This window comes from Balaenoptera physalus (genome assembly GCF_965194825.1).
Source record: "Balaenoptera physalus genome assembly, chromosome: 2".
NCBI classification, from domain to species: domain Eukaryota; kingdom Metazoa; phylum Chordata; class Mammalia; order Artiodactyla; family Balaenopteridae; genus Balaenoptera; species Balaenoptera physalus.
In genome coordinates this window covers 49,164,342-49,183,970 of record NC_138883.1, presented here as the reverse complement: position 1 = coordinate 49,183,970, position 19,629 = coordinate 49,164,342, and the positions used below count along the sequence as shown (strand labels likewise).

The window sequence follows — 19,629 nt, the reverse complement described above, 5'->3', positions numbered from 1 at the left end:
TGGGGATGAGAGCCTGGAGTCTGGTAGTATTTAAGAGCTCTGAGTGATTTAATGCAGCAAGAGTTGAGCCTCACTGGTAGAAATAAAATGCAAGGCACAAATGTAATCTTAAATGATCCCGTAGCCAAATTTAAAAGGTATAAACAAAGTATAATTAATTTTAGTAATATATCTTACTTAGCCCAATATATCCAAACTATTACCATTTTAACATGTAATCGATATAAAAAACTAATAATGAGATATTTTGTTTTTTCTTAGTAAAGCTTCAGAATCTGGTGTGTATTTTACACTTAGAGCACATCTCAATTCAGATTAGCTGCATTTTAAGAATTTAGTAGACACCTGTGGCTAATGGCTTTCATGTTGGACAGTGCAGCTTCAAGGAAAACCAGTAGCGCCGACTATGAAAGTTAGATTGCCACCTGTGGGAAACAAAATGAGTGCCCATTTAACATAGAAGAGATGGTTCAGGAGACAATGAGGTGTAATTCCATATTATTTCCTGTTTGCCAACAGCTTCTTAAAGATCATTGCAGAAGTGTCTGAGGAGGTAGAATTTAGAAACTTTGCAAAGTTTCTTCCAAAAAGGGAAATGTTGTCTGAGATTTAAGTGATATGGGCCAGTCCTTCTGTGATGCTATATTAAGGTCCACAAATGAATACTGTGCTGAGTTTCTCAGCACCCTATGATACTGGGAAATACTGAGCTTCCACTGACTTTGATATAGGAAAAAATAAGGATGTAGTCATTGGCTACATTTTCTTTTCCTTGCCTGGAATCAACCGGTAGTAAGCACGAGCATCTTTTGAGATTTTCGTATCTGCATAGCTGAGTCAGTGCTGGAATCAGGGATGTGGAAGGATAAAATTCTGAGGCTTGGCATTCCTGTCCCAATCTTCCTTCTCTTCTTAGAAAAGAAGCCTCATTCACTGATCTCCCAAACCAGCTGATGAATATAATAAAGATCTTCCTAGATTGGATTCCTAGGATCTGATTTTTACCATGGGTTGTTTTTTTTTTTCCCTAAAGAATTGAAAGAAATCACTTAGCCATCGGCATGTGTTAAACTGTAACCAGGTCATGTAGCTCTTCTGAGCCTGAGGCAAGTAAGAAGAAAGTGTTAGTGACGTGTGCTGAGAACTAGGTTAAACACATTTCTCAGGACAGATCACAGAACAGTTTCCTAATGCTGACAGGGAAGGGTAGAGGCACTCAGGAAGGATGGTCATCCCCCAACCCTCACCTGTCCAAGTACCTCTGTTCATGTTAAGGCTCCTTTTCACCAAAACGTCTTTGCTTCCATCAAAGATACTTCCTTCCCAAAGCTGACTAGGGTTTTAAAAAAGAAAACATCAAGATGGACAAAATTGATCTTTGGCCCATCTAGCCCCTCTGTTTTGTGCCTGTCCCTCACCTTTGCCAGTAATATCCCCTTCTCTTCTGAAGACCCTGGAGTGTGTCTCTGCTGTCCAAACCTTGGAGTAGCCTGTTGACATCAGGTGTACATGATACATAGCTTTTGTCTCTCCCAGTGCTTTATTCCTGAAGTAATAAAGGACTACCTGAAGAACATCAGGCATTGGCTAGGTGGTTGGGGCTTTTTGAAAGATGGGTGGAAGATTAGAACTAATGGCCCCTGAAATAGCACTGTGTAGGCAAGAATGTCTATCTAGAACTCGGGAAAGGGTGAAACTGGAGAGCCCTCAAGGAAGTATGAACCTGCAATAATGATAGGCTGCCACCAGGGGGCACTTCAGGGCCTTGATTGAGTGGCCAAACTATCAGGCTTACCAGAGAGAATAAGGTAATTTTTACTTCTTTAAAAATGTAGAATTTAAATAATAGTACCAAAATTAGGTTTAAAGATGATTCATATGAGTAAGTTCTTAAATCATAAGCTAAGAAAAAATTTGCTACCCGCCTCACTACCCTTAGGCTGCTTTCATCATTCAGGGAAACCCTGTTTATAGCACCGGATGTCATGACTACAGTCCTTCTGACTCACAATGATTTCTTATTTGGGAACCATACTCTTTTATTAGGACAGGGAGAACATTTAAAGGGATTTTCACAATTTCAATAGCTCAACAGTATTCTGTACCTTTCTCTTTTCCTGTTCTACTGCTACATGGAATGGAAGGAGCAGCTTTCTGTGCTAAAATGTGGGGATTGGGACTTCCCTGGCGGTCCAGTGGTTAGGACTCTGTGCTTCCAATGCAGGGGACGCAGGTTCGATCCCTGGTCGGGGAACTAAGATCCCACATGTTGCGTGGTGCAGCCGAAAAAAAAAAAAAGTGGGGATTATTTTGTAAATGTAACTGTGGAGAACAGTTACATGATTTACTTTTTTAAAGGATGAAGTAATCTTAGCTGATAGCTGCAAGATGTTATAAGAAATTTTCAGGCCAAGTTAAAGTCACCCATTGAGAAGAGTCTGACAATTGTTAATACAAAATGCATGTGACTTAATCTGTCTGAAACCCTCCAGTGGTCCCCTTTGCTTAAAGATGAGGCATAAATGTTGTCTAATGTGAATGAGTGTGGAACGCACATAATGAATTAAGTGAATGCTGAAAGATAAGGTGAAGACATAAAGAAATCTTAATGTTTGATTCAGGAGGTTGCACTTAATTTGGTAGGTAGTAGGGAGCCATTGAAGGTTTTTGAGGGAGGAGGATGATATTCGTGGAGTGTGTTTTAGCTGCAAGGAAAATGGAAAGGGGAAAATAGCTCAAAAGCTTGGTGAAAGTGGATCCTATAGGACAAGGCAACAGATCAAATGTGGAGACTAAGGAAGAAGGAGGAATTAAAGATGACTCAGATTTTGAGCACAGGAGGATGATAGCACCCTGAAAGAAGAGAGACCAAAAGTTGTTGGAGAGAAATGTAATTAACTTGACCTTGAACATGTAGAGTTTGAGGATTAAATTTTAAAAAATGGGTTGAAGCATATGCTCATGTATAGCACTACTCTCATATAATAATACCATTAATTACACATGGGGCAAGTATTTTAAATGGACTCTCCCAGATAAAGTCTGAGCCCTCATTGTCATGAAATGATCTTTAAGTCCAGGAGAAAGAACCTCTGGACAGAGGGGGAATAGGTCATGGGCTTATTCATCAGTTGGGGCAGAGGAGAGAAAGCATGAGAATGTAGCAAAGGACACAGAAGAAGTGATTCAACAGGAGGTCACTCCAAGCAGCACAGCAGCTTGGAGATGATCACTTTGATTTGGTGGACAAGAGCATGGATTTTCAAGTAGGACTGGCTGAGTTCAAGTTTAGCTTCCATAACATAACTAGCAGGGTTATCTTGGCAACTTAACCTCTGGGTGTCTCCATTTCCCCATGTGTATAAACGAGGCTATTAAAATTACCTGCTCTTAGGGTTGTTGGGAGGATTGAGATCATGCTTGAAAACACTAAGAGCAATACCTGGAATACAGCAATAATTCAAAAGCTGTTAATGGTGCCAAACGCTATAGAGGACTCCATGCAAATCGGGAGAAGACAAAGACCATTCATTGCCTTTGGCAAAGGGAGGTAAGGAATAACATTTTTTTAAAAATTAATTAATTTATTTATTTTTGGCTGTGTTGGGTCTTCGTTTCTGTGCGAGGGCTTTCTCTAGTTGTGGCAAGCGGGGGCCACTCTTCATCGCGGTGCGCGGGCCTCTCACTGTCGCGGCATCTCTTGTTGCGGAGCACAGGCTCCAGACGCGCAGGCTCAGTAGTTGTGGCGCACGGGCCCAGTTGCTCTGCGGCATGTGGGATCTTCCCAGACCAGGGCTCGAACCCGTGTCCCCTGCATTAGCAGGCGGATTCTCAACCACTGCGCCACCAGGGAAGACCCTAAATTAATTTTTATTGGAGTATAGTTGATTTACAATGTTATGTTAGCTTCTGTACAGCAAAGTGAATCAGTTATACGTATATATATATCCATTCTTTTTTAGATTCTTTTCCCATGTAGGTCATTACAGAGGATTAAGTAGAGTTCCCTGTGCTATAGTGTAGGTTCTTATTAGTTATCTATTTTATATACAGTAGTTCATTTTGGAGGAAAGTTTTCGTAGAGTGGTGGTGAGGGAGGGCAAAGTTTGTCTTCAGAATGTTAAATTTCGGTTCCAATGTAGAGTAATAGTAATAGCAACAACAGTGGGAACAATAACATTCATTTCTTTCAAAGTGGCCTTCTGATGGAATTTGTTATACATTGGAGAATTGTTTTCAGAATTTCTCATGCACATGAATTGAGTCTGATAAAAAAGCAACAGTATGTAAAAGAGTAGATGTTTAATATTTATAACACTATGTAGTATGTTTGCTTTCCCTCAGAAAAAAATTTAACAGTATAATTTGCCAAAAGAAAACAATCTAATTACCTTGTCCATTGCTGAATAGCATATTATCACACCTGGGAACTGCGTTGGTGAACATTTAAAAATATTTTCTCAGTGCACAACTTCTAAAACACTGTGTACTCTGATATTATATTTCCTACTATAATACTTTCCCTAGGACTTAAACTAGGTATAGATCAGCGATCTAACTGCATTTTTTAACAGATGCTTTCTTTTTTGGGGATTCTCTTGAGTCTTTAAATTCTAGTTGGCTGTATGTTAGTATCAGAATTTGGTTTCTTGGAGTATGAACATTCACTATTATAGTTTTCGAGACTTGCTTCATTTAGAAAATGTAAAATTAGAAAAATAATACAATCACATTTAAAAAATACCAAAAAGTAGTTACACTACAATTCAATAAACCACTGTAAACAATTTGGACTATTTCTTTCAGACTTTTTTTCATATATTTCTTTTTACATAGTTGTGAGTATCCCATATATGCAATGTTGGCCCTCCTCTTTAATATAAAATTATGAATAAGTTTTAGTTGCCTGTATAGTCTCCAAAATCATTGCTTTAATTATTGTATATCAATTTATCAAGTGGGTATACTATAATTTACTTCATTATTCTCCTCTAGCTGGACATTAGTTTTTTTGTTTCCATTTTTTACTGTTAAAAATCATACTATTTAACATATTTAAGGATGTAACTTTTTCATATTTAATATTTTTTTTCCTTTTTCTTGGAAGTTTAACTGTGGCTCAAAGGGCATGTGCATTTGGTATATACTGCCAAATTATCCCCCAAAGGATACACACATATGTGTGTGTGTGTGTGTGTGTGTGTGTGTGTGTAGGTGGTGGGTATATATAACTTTACTAATAGAAATGCCTTGTTTTAGTTTGTAATTCTGATTGCTTGTAAGTTTGAATCCTTTCCTAACTGTATGCCTCTAATATTATTTACTTGTTCAATTCTTTCTGTGTTGGCCTAATTTGGGGGGAAGTGATTCTTTTGTTTAAAGTTGAGTTAAGGCAAATGATCACAATAAAATTAGGTTGTTTATTGCTTTCTGATACTCCTTACCCCCAGCCACCAAAATATGGATTGCAATCTAGAGCTGTGCTTTTTACATGTAACCACAATATCAATGAGCTTTAACAGGGCTAAATAACGTTTGTACTGAAACAGAATTAGCCACCTGAAATACTTCCCCACCTCCCCCCCGAAAAAAATGCTTCAGCGGTCCTTAGAAAGAAAGAGATCTTTAAGAAGAAAAGTGTGATATAATATATGAGCAGCGCAACCAACTTACAGAAAACAGTGGGACAATTTAAAAGCTTTTATTAAAAGTAATCAGGTTTTGACAGACTGATGAAAATCTAAATGCAAGATTCCTTGGCATCTCATTCTACGAAATTGGTTTCTCTTCCTTCCATGAACTGTACTTTTTTACCATTGAAAAGACAGAGAGGGAGAAAAAGGAGGGTATGGGGGATGGAAAATGACAAATGAGTGGGTTCTGTGTTCTAGTGTTTGCTCCCTGCTACCTTTGACTCATTCATTACGTCCCTCTTGCCTTGGTGTATTAGTCCGTCTGCAAAGAGCAAGAACCAATACTAGCAAAAAAGCAGGACAAAGGGAGAAGGGAGAAGATTTACTGGCGTTTTAGGAGGGGTATCTCATAGACTCCAAGGGGAGGATGCGGCTGGGCCTCGGAGGGAGACTCGGGGGCAGGGGCTCTCCAGGAAGACCTCCTTTCTCCCAATCTCGTCTTAGCTTCTCTCTCAGTGCCATGTTTATTCTTTTCGTTATGGTCTTTCAATCATGGATCCAAAATGCCTAGGGAAGGAACTAGTTGGCCAGTCTTAGTAGAGAATGCTAATCATGTACCAGTCGACCACAGCTCTGAGGGCAGGGACTCCAGAGTACAGAGACATGGCCTTTCCTACTATGACTATTGGGTGGCGAGTGAGTGGGTTGAAGCAGTTCCTAGAAAAGAGGTGCCGGGCAAAAAATTAAATAGCATGTCTGCTATCCCTGCTCCCCTATTTTCCTTTCTGCCAGCAAACTGCAATTTGAGCTTTGCGACTCTAACTTTATTAAACGGGCTAGATGGTGGCACTTCCTGCAACGGGCTAGCTGGTGGCACTTCCAACAGTATATATGTGTACATATGACGTGTAATCTTCTTTCTGTACATTTCTCTCCACATACAAGCAGTGTATTATAAAAGATTTATCTTGTGTGCGTATAGAGAGAGAGAGAAAGGAATATTTATTTCATCAATTGTGTCTGTGGGAAATTCCTTGAAAGAAAAGTAATATTCTTTGGTCAAATAAGTTCTAGAAGTACTGAGCTAAACAAAGGTAGACAATTCCTCTATTGCATGACTTCTCAGCGTCTTTTATGCACTACATACCTATAGGAGAAAGAGAGAGAGAACATTAGTTTCCCAAACGTATTGAAATATACATATATGTGTTTGTGTGTATATATATACATATATATATACAAATAATTTTTTTTTTATTGTGGTACAAGTCACATAATATAAAACACACTGTTTTAACCATATTTAATTGAACAGTTCAGTGGTACTAAGTACATTCACATTGTTGTGCAACTCTCACCATCATCCATCTCCCAAATTGTATATATGTATTTTAATTTGAGGAATTCTGTAAATACTTTGCATACTATCTAGAATGCAGTTTGGGAAATGGTGACTTGGGTTCTAAAATAAACCTGAATTTTCCTTTGGAAGAGGGAGAGAACACAGAGTTTTGTGCCAAAAAGATGATAATTTGTTAATATAAAAGCCCAAGGGAAGAGGCAACCAGAGGAAATGAGTACCTTTGGGAGAAGATCAGCCAGAGGGGACACCTGGGTTCCAGCCCTTAACATTTTCTGTTGACTTCTAAAGACCTCTGGTGACTTATGAGCTCTGCTTCCCCTAACATAAAACATTAGATTAAAATGTCTCTTTTCTGGACCACCAACTGTAGTTTGCATGGTGTTTGCAATGACTTATGAAATACTCTGCCATGAAATTTAAGCACTCTTTGGAATATGTTTCTGTATTAGCTTAAGATCCAAATAGTGTTCAAAATTAACAATAGGTTTATCTACTCTCTTCAGTTAAAATTGTTGTATCATCATAATTGGTAACTAGATCTGTCGACCTCCTTCTTTCTCTGTCTTTCCTTGTTTCCCTTACCTGTGTCAAATTCTTTCCTTCCACATCAAGAGAAGGATCATTTTTCTAGGGGCTACTCTTTTCACAATAAATTCCTGATATAAAAATTGAAACTATTGTTTCTAACATCCTGTGAGGCCAGCTGACAATGGAGATATAGAACTTTTAGGAATCTTTATCATACCTTAAAATTTAGTCTAACCACACATACAGTCTTTTATCCAACCACTATTTGTCCCACACTCATTATAGGCCTGGCTTTGTCCTAGGACCTAGGGCTGTAGAAGTGAATAAGACAGATAAAACCCTGCCCTCATGGAGCTTCTGTGTGTGTGTGTGTGAAGACTGAGTACAAAGTAACAAGCAGATAGACAACATGATGTCAAATAGCTGAGTGCTAAGAAGGAAAATAAAACAGGATAAAGGATAAAGAGTGAGTGAAGGTGCTATTTGGGATAGGATGGCAGGGAAGGTCTCTTTATTCAATTAACATCTGAGCAGAGACCTGGACTAAGTGAGAGAGTCAGTCACAAGGCTACATAAGGGAAGAGAGTTCCAGGCATCTGGGAAAGAAGTGCAAAGGTCCTGAGGTGGACACCGCTAAGTGTCTTCCAGGAGCAACAAAGGAGCTACACTGCCTGGAGCCAGGTGACCAAGGGGGAGAGACATGGGAGTTGGTGTGTGTGTGGGGGGTGGGGGTGGAGGGGGTCTGATCATGAAGAGCCTTGTAGGCCATAGGAATAATTTTTTATTTTATTCTAAGTGTGACAGGACATAATAACCATTAAACATCAGGAAAAATATCATGTACATTCTTTTATTACTCTTTCTTCCCTCAATCACCGTAGCCAAAAAATTCTTACACGAAAGGGAGAGAAACACATATACTCTCTGGCAAGTACACTGGGATTAGGCCCACCAGGAAATAGCAGCACTGCAAGTATGAGAGCCACAGTGAATAGGCCCTTTCTAAATGGATGGGCACAGCTGCTGCTTTGGGGTTCAATTTGTTGTCTATAAATATCACTGTTAATACAAACCATTAACTTGGTGACGGGGTGAAGAAAGGCAAATAGCGCCAGGTTGGAACTGCCTAGTGATGAGTCAGAACTGCTCTGTTCCTACCTGTGTGGCTGAAATGAATGGAGAGCTATTTGTAGGCACAGAGAGGCACAGTGGCACAAGAGAGAAGGAGCGTAAGTCAAGCGACACTCAAGACTTATTGGTGTCAGGAGCAGAGAGTTTTGTCTGTACTCTCAGAAATCCACTTGAGATGTAAAGAGATTAGGCCTGAGGAAGTAAACAATTCTCTTATCTTCTTTGTAACACACCCATTACCCTGGGTTTCAAGCAGGTTGCTCAGGCCGAACTCCTGGAAACATCTTTTTAATGGCACCTAGGCATGGTGACAGATTCCAGGTGCCAGAGCCTGATGGTTGGTGCTCGTCAGTTGTTCTGAACTTGGTAGCTTTTAGTTCTAACTCTAGCTTTGCCCCCGCGTCCTATTATTTCTCCCTTCCCCTTGGCCATTTCAGGTGGGGGAAAGAACCTTGTTCCAATTCCAGTTCCACAGCTTGGTTGCCATGTGTCTTGATTAGCAAGTACATAATCTTCCAGGGCCTCAGTTTCCTCAATTATAAGGTAGGGCCAATCACATGTTGTATTAGGATGTAAAGGGCCCGGTAAAGAACTTGGCATTCAGAAAGCACTTGAGAAATGCAGTAGACCTTGGAATGCAGTCAATAGGAATCTGAGCCTCCTAGAACTATTACTTGAAGATTGGTTGACCTTGTGGGTAGTTTTTACATATTGCTGGTATTTGAAAAATTGAAATTTAGCTATAAAACGTGTACCATCTCTATTCATGCTCCAACTGAATACTCCTTCCACCCTCCCCATTCTTACAATCCTGCCCCATCACAGAAAGGGAGAGGAGCCAAGAGCTGTTAAGCTCCTGCTCTGCACGAGGAATTTTACTTATATTGTCTCATTTGACCCTCACAACAGTGTAAAGTTAAGCCTTATTACCCTCATGCAAGAGTGGAGAAAACAAAGCTCTGAAAAACTAAGAATTAAGAATTTACCAACTGATAAAATACCAGAGATGGAGTTTCAACCTAGATCTGCTTCAATCCCAAACCTGAATTCCTTCCAGGACACTGGATGGACTCCTGAGAGCACATTACCATTAGCAAATACTCAGTGTTGCACTAGAAGAATCCCCTGAAAACAAAACATGGGAGTGTGGAGCCAGGGGTTTTGCCCTTCTGGCCTAGTCTCTGAATCTCATTGGATTCTGTGAATAATTAATGTCCTAGAAATGGGGCCAGTTCTGTTGCTGATGATCGAGTAAAAATCTGTTCTTGGGCAACACTGGAGAAAGAGGCTTCTAGCTTATTTTTTAAATCAGCTCTCCTTTCTGTCAATCTGGTCTAGAATCTTGCAGTCCTTATAGACGTACTCATTTTCTGCCTCAGTCCCCTTCATGGGGGAGACACCACCACTCCTCTAATAGCCAAACCCAGACATCAAGATGATCTTAAATCCCACTCTAGGCATCTCTTTTATAGAATAAATAGCTCTAGTTCTTTTAGATTTCTCATAAGACCTCTTCTCTTGGCCTTTTAATAATTTTCATAGCTCTTTTTCTGGACACTTTCCAAAATTTCCTCTACTGGCTTAAGTTACTGAGTCCAAAATTGGACGTTTAATTCTAATAGAACTCTGAGAAAAATGAACTAGAGGACCCATCCCATAGTCCTATATGCTCTCCTCCTGCATATATGGTCCATGCTTATGCTGGAGCTCTACTGCGTCGTTTTCCTCACTGTGAAGAAATGTCAACTTTGGAAGAAACAGTAACTCAGGAAGCCAGGGATTTTTAATAGTATCTCACAGAGCTACTTTTATTGCTACAGTAATGGTCAATCCCTATACATACCCTTTTTAATTCTAAGAAGGAACATAAAAATGAGTGATTTTTTTTTTCACTGGCATCAAGAACTTACAAAGGGTGTCAAACAAATGAATCAATTAAACAAACCTTATTACTATTCCTGGCCCAAGCAGAGCAAAATCCTTAGCTAATAAAAAATTGGGGAGGGACCCACAGGAAATAAGCAAATAAGCTAAGATAAAGACTCTATAGCACAAGTTGTTCTAAAGTTTTTTTTTTAAAGTACCTAGATTTGGGTTTTTAAATTTTTAACTTTTGGGGAATTTAAAAGAGAATACTTGGAATAAAGAAAGAAGCTGCTTATTACTTTTAAAATATTCTCTCATTTATTTATTTATTTAGGCTGCACTGGGTCTTAGTTGCAGCACCCGGGATCTTCGTTGTGGCATGCAGGATATATATATATTTTTTTAATTGTGGCATGCGGACTCTTAGTTGTGGCATGCATGTGGGATCTAGTTCCCCAACCAGGGATCAAAGCTGGGCCCCCTGCATTGGGAGTGTGGAGTCTTACCCACTGGACCACCAGGGAAGTTCCTATCATATATATTTAGCCTCAGGGAAACATGCTTATAATTTGATATTTGAAGGTTCAATATTTGATTTGGTTAATTACTTTGAGAGTTAGTATCATTTCATTAACATTTTCTTTCAGTTTGGGGATTAGAAGATCTTTCAAAATTCTTAAATGTGATGTTTTTATTGCATCTTTGATCAGTATATTTTTTTTCCTTTGGAAAGATATTTTCCAATTTCATGGAGCCAGTGAAAAAACAAATGCTTCCATTTACAGACATTTGTTATCGACCAAACTGATCAAAATAAGCAGACAGATCTGGCTACAGATCCTGTCTCCTCCACTGACCAGCACTATGACCTTGAGAAGATGACTAAAACTCTCTGTGGCTTAAGGTATTTTGTGAACATAAATGTACATGGAGTTCTTAATATAGGCCTGGAATGTGTAACAGCTCAAAAAATAATAATGTTCTTCTATTTGTTCAGTTAATTTGAAATCTAATCCAATCCTTCAAGATATTAGTCATCTCACTATTTTAACAATCTTGATAAGAACATAAAATGTCAAAACAACAACCCTTTGAAATCCTGTTGAAATGTTGCTTCTTACAAAAGTGAACTATTATCTTGCTTTTTTCTGGCTATACCTGAGAAGTCTTTATTATTTCTTCATGAACCTTTATTGACTTGTGACATTTCCATCTCTTATGACATTTATGTGTGCTTTATGTCTGTATGTGTTTTTTGCCAACCAGCATGCCATGATTTTCACCTATAACGTATTCATTCCCCAGTCACATGTGCACCCCTTCCTTTCCTGTGGTTCCAGGATAGTTTTTGTTTGTTTGTTTGTTTGTTAAATAAGAACATCTATTCTCCTGATTTTATATACCCATAACATTTTTTTTTCCTCTCAGAGAATTTTTTCCTTGACAATTTTCCTAAGCCAATTGAAAACTTAGGAAACATTGGTATTAAGTTTCTGGCTAATAAAAAATGTAGAAGTGGGCAGTTAACACCAATTTCCCATTTTTCTCTACTGTGGAAACAAAAATGATCATACTCTGTGGTAAACTATTTCTTTGGTGGCCAACAATGAACCAGGACTCCTGGTTCTGGACTTGGTCATGGAACTGATCACACTGACTCTGGACTTTGTCATGGAACTGTCCTTGGACAAGGGGACATTAGCAAGTATAATGCAAGTGGAAGCTTGATAAGTGCTTTCATACTGGTCTTGTTTTCTCGAAATACTTGCTCTTGGAACCTAGCCGCCATGTTGTGAAAGAGCTTAAGAAGCCACATGGACAGGCTTCAGGGGCGGGGGGAGGAATGAGGCTTCTGGTCATCAACCCTAGTTAAGGTCCCAGCTGACAGCCAGCACTAACTTGACAGCCTTGTGGGTGAGTCATCTTGGAAGTGGACCATCCAGCCCCAGTTGAGCTGCCCCAGCTCACGCTGTATGGAGGAGAGACAAACTGTCCCCACTGGATCCTGACCAAATTACAGAGTTATGGGCAAATAAGTGATTGCTGTTGTTTTAAGCCGCTATGTTTCTGGACAGCTTATATGTGACAGTAGATAACTGAATCATACAATCACTCTCATTCCTGACCTTAAATACATAATCAAAAGAAACTGGCAGCAAATCGACTCAGTGCTATATTGATGCTTGACAAATGTAAATCTCTCCCACCGAAAGCGTAATTAGACCTTGAGAACAAGGAGGAGCCCGGGGCTCAGGTGAGCATCAAATGGCACTTTTCCAGTGGGAGCAATAGTTGCATCTCTCCTCTTCCTCCTCCTCTTTTTTCCTTTTTTGACACATATTCATGGAACACTGACAGTCAACAAGACACACAAAGTTCCTGCTCTGACAGGGCATGTTTATCCTCCTACCGCTTCAATTCTTTCTCAGGATGTCATCACCTTTGATGGATTGAAGTCTGACTTACTTTCTCACCCCTTACACAGTACTAAATTGTTGACAAATGACCGAGAGATGGCTGGCCAGCAAGAATGAGCAAGTCATTAGCCCATCTTCAAAGACAACGACTGACACGGGTGACAGAAGAACTGAGATCTTACACGTGCTACATTCGTAATTAACAGAGGATTCTTCCATATGTAGATCAACTGAGAATGGAAAAGCTCTGCACTTTCCTTTCCTCAGTGGGTGGTCTCTCTCAAAGGTCCCGTGACTCCAGACTTGCCTGTGGAATGTTTCCTGCCATCTCCTTGTTGGAGGGTACAGTTCTCTTTGGTACTCATCAAGTGTGTGATGCCTCTTCAGAGACTGCCCACGCCTTGCTGTGTGAGAGAGTAGGTGGATTTTCGTAGCTGGGGCAGGCCTGAGGGGTGAAGCAGCTTTTGGCTCCAGCTGGAGAGAAAATAAAATAGGTGGAGGTTCTAGGTTCCTTGTATGCTGAGCCACTGACAAGAGGGCAAGCACTGGAAATCCTGGAGGGGAAAGAAAGAGCGGAAGAGAGTCTGTTGTGCTATACATACTTTATTGACCCCAAAGCAGAGGAATCACCTGTCATTTCCTCAGACAACTGAAGATTAAGATGTTTCCCTTGTTAATCTGTAGGGAGACAGTGCAATGTAATACTTGGAGGGATAGGTAGGTGCTGGGGTCAGACTCCAGCTTCTTAGTTATCCTCTGCTACTGACAAATCCCATGACCTTGGTCAAGTTGTTTAATATCACTAAACCTCAACTGCCTTAACCTATGAAACAGGGAAAATAATAATACCCATCACATGAGTTGTTGGGAAGAGCAAATGTGCGTAGTAAATGTTCAATAAACATTACCTGCTGGTATTAGCTCCTAGGCCTTTCCTCAAAAACTTAACATTTTCCTTCCACTGATTGAATATATTCTTTTTTTTATTATTATTATTTATTTATTTATTTTTGGCTGCGTTGGGTCTTCATTTCTGTGCGAGGGCTTTCTCTAGCTGCGGCAAGTGGGGGCCACTCTTCATCGCGGTGCGTGGGCCTCTCACTATCGCGGCCCCTCTTGTTGCGGAGCACAGGCTCCAGACGCGCAGGCTCAGTAGTTGTGGCTCACGGGCCCAGTTGCTCCGCGGCATGTGGGATCTTCCCAGACCAGGGCTCGAACCCGTGTCCCCTGCATTGGCAGGCAGATTCTCAACCACTGCGCCACCAGGGAAGCCCTGAATATATTCTTAACTCTGCAAAGCAGAGAGAATCATTTTAACTATTGTATGGACAAACTTTTTTGGCATCCTGTTTTCTCCTAAGAAACCTTCTAGTGGCAAGTTTAAAACCTTCCAGCTTCAGAAAATTTTTATTTCATCTAAAAATACATACTTTCAAGCCATATCTCATGAATCTTTTCATTTGTAAGCATTTAGATGATCTGTGTAGTCAAGAATCTAAGGGGAAGCATATTCTTCACAACTCATTACAGGATAGAAGTGAGGTTTGTGTGGCAGCTCTGAGTTGTCTCTGGCTGGGGGAAGTTTTTGATCACGCATCCTTTTTGGAAAAGTCCACTCTCCAGGGAGCGCGAGGAACACTACTATATGCAGACTCTTCAAAGAAGTTCTGTGTTAGAATCTTTATTGTCAAGCCAGCCAAGTTCATCTTTATGCACGCAGGCCAGCTTATTGACAGAGCTTGACAGTTCCTTCCCTTCCCTATTCTCTCTCTCCCCCCTCCCTCCGTCATCCTCCTCCTCCCCTCCTTTCTCCCCTCCCCCTGCCTCTTCTCTTCTTCTGCCATCTTCTTCTCCTTCTTCCTTCTCCTCACCATTGGTGAGAAATGGCCAATTAATGGCTCTGGAAGGTGAGGAAGTTTATTTTCACAATGGCTCAGAACAGTATTTAACAGCAAAATGTCACGGCTCATTTGATATAAGAAGCATGGTAAAATGGTGGAATTTTTTTTTTTACTGTCTAATATTCTATGAATTCCACCCTTGCCTCCCAAGAAAGAACTGTGTCTTATTCCTCCCCATGTGCAGCTCCAGCGCTTAGCACACTGTCTGCTCAGCAAGAAGGCACAGAGCGAGTGCCGACTGCCTGAATGAATGCATGCTCTGTTCAAAGCTTCATCAATTGTCATCTAATAAATGTAATCATTTTTGTGATTAACGCTCTTAAGGTTGATGTTGACAGAGAATTTATTGCCAGGGTAAATCTCTGGGTAACAGAAGGTCTAACTCATCCAAGCTCTTTCACTCTCCTAGGACCCAGGGTAATGTTGCCCTGGGATGTGGGAATCTAAGTTTCTTGGATTACAGAAAGTCTGGAGGGGAGGCTCAAATGAAGATTGTTGGAGAGGGGTTGAGGGGTCCACGCCAGAGTCCTAAGATCACTGCTAAAGGTGGCCTAGGAAAATGCTCTTCTTACCAATCATAGTAGCTACTACAAGGATGGGAATTTGGTGGAATAGAAAAAAAAAAAAATGAAAGTAGAAACTTATGCTCAAGTCCCCAGTGTGACTCTGAAGTTGATCCATAATTGACATCTGTAGAAAGGAAAAGCAAAGAACCAGGAACACCTGGAGAAAAATTAAGGTGGTTTTCAGCTCCCTGTCCCCCTACTTCCTTTTGTATATTGTCCAGCCAGACCTCTTATCATATAGATGAGGAAACTGAGAATTAGAGTGGCTAAGTGATGTCTCAGAGTTATCTAATCAGCTACAGAGCTGGAACTAAAGTCTGGCTCTCAACTCTCCAGACCACCCTTGTTTCTGTCAACTTCCCACTCTCTCTCTCCCCCAGTCCCATTCTCAGAGGTCTCCTCTCCTGGTCCTCTCACCATTATCATAACTACAATCTATGGAGAAGTCACCACATCCCAGGCACTGTGCACTTTCCATGTATTTTATTTAATGCTAAAAACTTTATGAGGTTGGCACAATTATAATCCCCACATCATGGATGAACCAGCTGAAGCTTAGGTTAAGTAGCTTACCTGGGGTTCCATAGCTAGTGCTGATTCCAAAGCTCATGCCCTAAACACTGTGCCCCAGCATCCCTGCAAGGGGCTTTGTTGGACACAGTCTCCGTTGCTGTGGAATCAACAGGGCTTGCATTTTTCCTACTATCAATAATTCATGTTTGGGAGTAAATAGCCTGTGTGTTTGTTTTCTAATGCTGCCGTAACAAAGTACCACAAACTAGGTGGCTTAAATCACAGAAATTTATTCGCTCACAATTCTGAAGGCTGGAAATTTGAGATCAGGGTTGGTCAGCAGGGTTGGTTTCTTCTGAGGTCTCTTTTCTTGGCTTGTAGATGACTGTCTTATTCCAGTGTCTTTGCATGATCTTCCCTCTGTACATGTCTGTGTCCTAATGTCCTCTTGTAAGGACACTAGTCATATTGGATTAGGGCCCACCCTAATGACTTTGTTTTAACTGAATTACCTCTTTAAAGACCCAGTCTCCAAGTACAGTCACATTCTGAAGTACTGGGGGTTAGGACTTCAACATATGAATTTTGAGGGGACTTAATATAGCCCATGACAGCCTGATATGTTGTCCCTTCCCAGGATATTTTCATCTTGAAGAAAGTCTCTTGGATACAAAAGTGCTTAAGCCCAAAGCAATAACCTGTGGTGGGTATTTCCAGCACCAGACAAATGCAGTTTGCTTGTTTAAGGGGAGGTGGTAAGAATACAAGTTTTAACTTCACTTCCCATAATATTGGCCAATCCTGACTCAGAGGTAACTTGCATGTATGAATCTCAGATCACTTTAAGGGACTTGGGTTATAAGAAAAACAATTTAAACTGGTAGTGCCTGTTCATCAGACCCTCAATTGATACCTTGCATTTCTAATGGTCATTCCTTCTGGAAGAATCTGTAACCCTCAGAATTTAATGTGATTAACAGCAATTTTCAAATTCCAGAGGTGTCTGGAGTGAATGCCCAGGGTCAATGAGTGACACGTCCCCAGAGCCATTTACTGTCAGCTTGAGCGCTGTCTGCTTGGAGTGCAAATAATCCCCGGCTCCCGGCTGAAGAGGGACCAATTCCCCCTTTTCAGGAAGGCCCTCAAGTTCTGTTTATAAGTCCTCTTTTGTCAGAAAATCCAGTCCCAGGGAGCCTCCAGTTACCCTCTGCCTTCTTCCTGCAACGAAGTAAAATCGAGGACGGGCTGGGTGGGCAGTTTGTGTGACTGGACTTCAATCGCTGCCCACTGGGAGCCCCTGGAATCAGGAGTCAACAGGGAGGAAGTGGTGCGGCTTACAAAGCAGGGGCCTCCAGGCTTCTCCCCCAGGGTGATGTAGGGTGCATAGTGGCTCTATTGTCCCCAGAAGATCAAGGTGCCAGGCTGCTGTCCTGAGAAGCAGTAGAAACCTCTCCCCCTCTCTTCTCTTCCTGCACCCTCCCCTCCTCCAGCCACCTTGGCACCTGAGCTAGTTGTTCCTGTCAGGCGGGTTGGTGCATATGGCATGGTATTTTATTGGACATGTCACACCTGTGTCCAAAAGGCGTCTGTTCAGTGACACCAACGCTGACTGATGTTCCTCTTCCCCTCACTCTCATTCCCTACCACCCCCAAAGTCCTGGCTTTATTTCCTCTTGAAGAGTACCTGGGTTAAGGCTGTTACCTTTCATTTAATCCAATCCATGCGATGGCAAGACACTAAAAATAAAATCCCCATCCTTGGTATCTAATCCCAACCTTTCTGTAACTCAGTGTGTGACCAGCACGAGTTGCTTGGCCTTGCTGACCCTCATGAGTCTTCCTTCTGTAAAATCATCTCCAAGTTTCCTTATAGCTCTGTCTCTAACAAGAAACGAACCAAAAGCTGTGTGGTTTATCTCCAAGCTGAGGGCTCTGGGGACACTGCGGTCCTTGTCCCCGTTGTTTGTCAGGGGCTGCCGGCTGATTCATCCTGCCTCTGGGCGCAGTGAGCGGGCAGAGGTGCCATTGGCCGTGTGCTCGGCTCTGCGTCCCAGACCACCCGCCTGGGACAAGTCTGGGCTTCACCCCAAGTGCTTGTGAAAGCAGGCCAGAGCCTGAGAGATCGGGTGGGTGCAGGACAGGCGAGTCTCCCACATTTGTTTTTGACCCTCAGAACACAACAGATGGACTTGGAATAACTTGGGATGTGTAAGCGAACATTCTTGTCAGGAGGCCAAAGAGGACAGCGCCAGAACCGCTCTGTGCCAGATTGTGCCGAAGGCTGGCCCTTCCCCTTGGGGGCTGGGAGCGTGAGGGCCTGTGCTCTGTCCCAGGGAGAGGCAGATGTGCCGAAAGCTCCAGCATTTCCTAGTTTTGTTCACAGCTCGTAGGCACCTGGCTGGCAAAGGACCATCCAATCCTTCCCTCCTCTCTCCCTTTTCTTTTCTCTTTCAAAAAAGCGTTCATTTTCTCTTTTCAAAGCCATAACCAAAAATGTTTATTGTTAAATAAGAGGGTGAAACCACAGTGAAAAAGTTTAGTTACTGCTTCATGGAAAATCCTTTTCCCGGAATAGTGATGCGTCTAGCATTTGAACACCCAAGAATCTTTGTTGGATCATCAATAACTGTTTAATACTCATTATTCAGAAAACCCAGGAAGATAAAGATTTGAATGTTATATATTTTTCCATATACTTGAGAAAGATATTCCCTGGCCTAGATGTTTCTTATGCATTTATGCTGACACCAATGTACTCCTAGTTTGTAAATAACATGAAATATTTGTTCATGAGGTGGAAGGGATTTTTACGTGATTCATAACCACCTGGGTAATAGCAGGAAATGAGATGTTTGGCAGATTTTTTCTGTCTTTTTTTTTTTTTTTGCCAGTGGATTCTTTTTTTTTCCTGAAGAAATTGAACATGTGTTCTATGGCCTACGACCTGCAAGAGGCCTCATACTATTTCTCGGCACAGTCCGTGGGCTTGCAGTACACGTGTTGCCAGGGAGCTCGGCGGCCGCTGAACACAGCTGCCTGCAGTTAATGGTCAGGAGCCCCCATCTGTGCTGAGCTCTGTCTCCACGTTTGCCACGCAGACACGGCCAGAGGCCAAGACAGCGCTCAGGCTCCCAAACTAACATCCTGCTCGTCGGAAAACTTTCCAGATAGAAGGTCCAGCCTTCAGAATGTTAAAAGTTCAGGTGAGTCATTAGAGTCTCACCTACGGGGAGTCTGGCAAAGTTAGTCAGCCAGATGGCGTGACTCGTTAGCCTCTAATATGTCAGGTGGCAAGCCACAGCTCCAACAACCTTCTTTCTTATATGCAAATCTAAACTTCTCTTTATAGTTGTGCTGAAGAGGCTATGATGTATTCCTGTAGTTAAGGATAAGCAGTGAAGGCCTATCATGTGTAGAGCTAGAAGGATTTATCCTTTGCTGTGACTGCTTTTAACTTACCCAGTGTGAATTCCCTTCTAGAAGGGGCCCATCTTGGACTGGGAAGATCTGGCCCTTGGGTTGATGGGTGAGAAGCAGAGAAGGATCTGAGAGATGGCATCTTATCTGCAAGAGAGGCTGGAACATAGATCCAGGCAGGCTGCCCAGTGAGTCGTCCCCCCAAAAGACTTGGGCAGATTCTAGGTGGATGACGTCAGGAAGGAAGCTAAGGCGAAAAGAAAGGGTTTCAAGCAAAGGATGAGGTGCACACAT

General features: G+C 41.6%; 2 long non-coding RNA genes across 2 annotated transcripts in view; one reads left to right on the top strand and one right to left on the bottom strand.

The window, feature by feature from the left end:
- Positions 1-19,629, bottom strand: part of LOC309654458 — a 595,613-nt gene that overhangs the window by 64,061 nt on the left and 511,923 nt on the right. The gene's annotated exons all lie outside the window — the stretch shown is intronic.
- The window catches only part of LOC309654459, an 89,140-nt gene continuing 75,998 nt past the window's right edge, over positions 6,488-19,629 (top strand). The window contains exon 1 of the long non-coding RNA XR_014260266.1: positions 6,488-19,121. This is a non-coding gene — a long non-coding RNA (uncharacterized lncRNA). The remainder of the gene's footprint in view (positions 19,122-19,629) is intronic.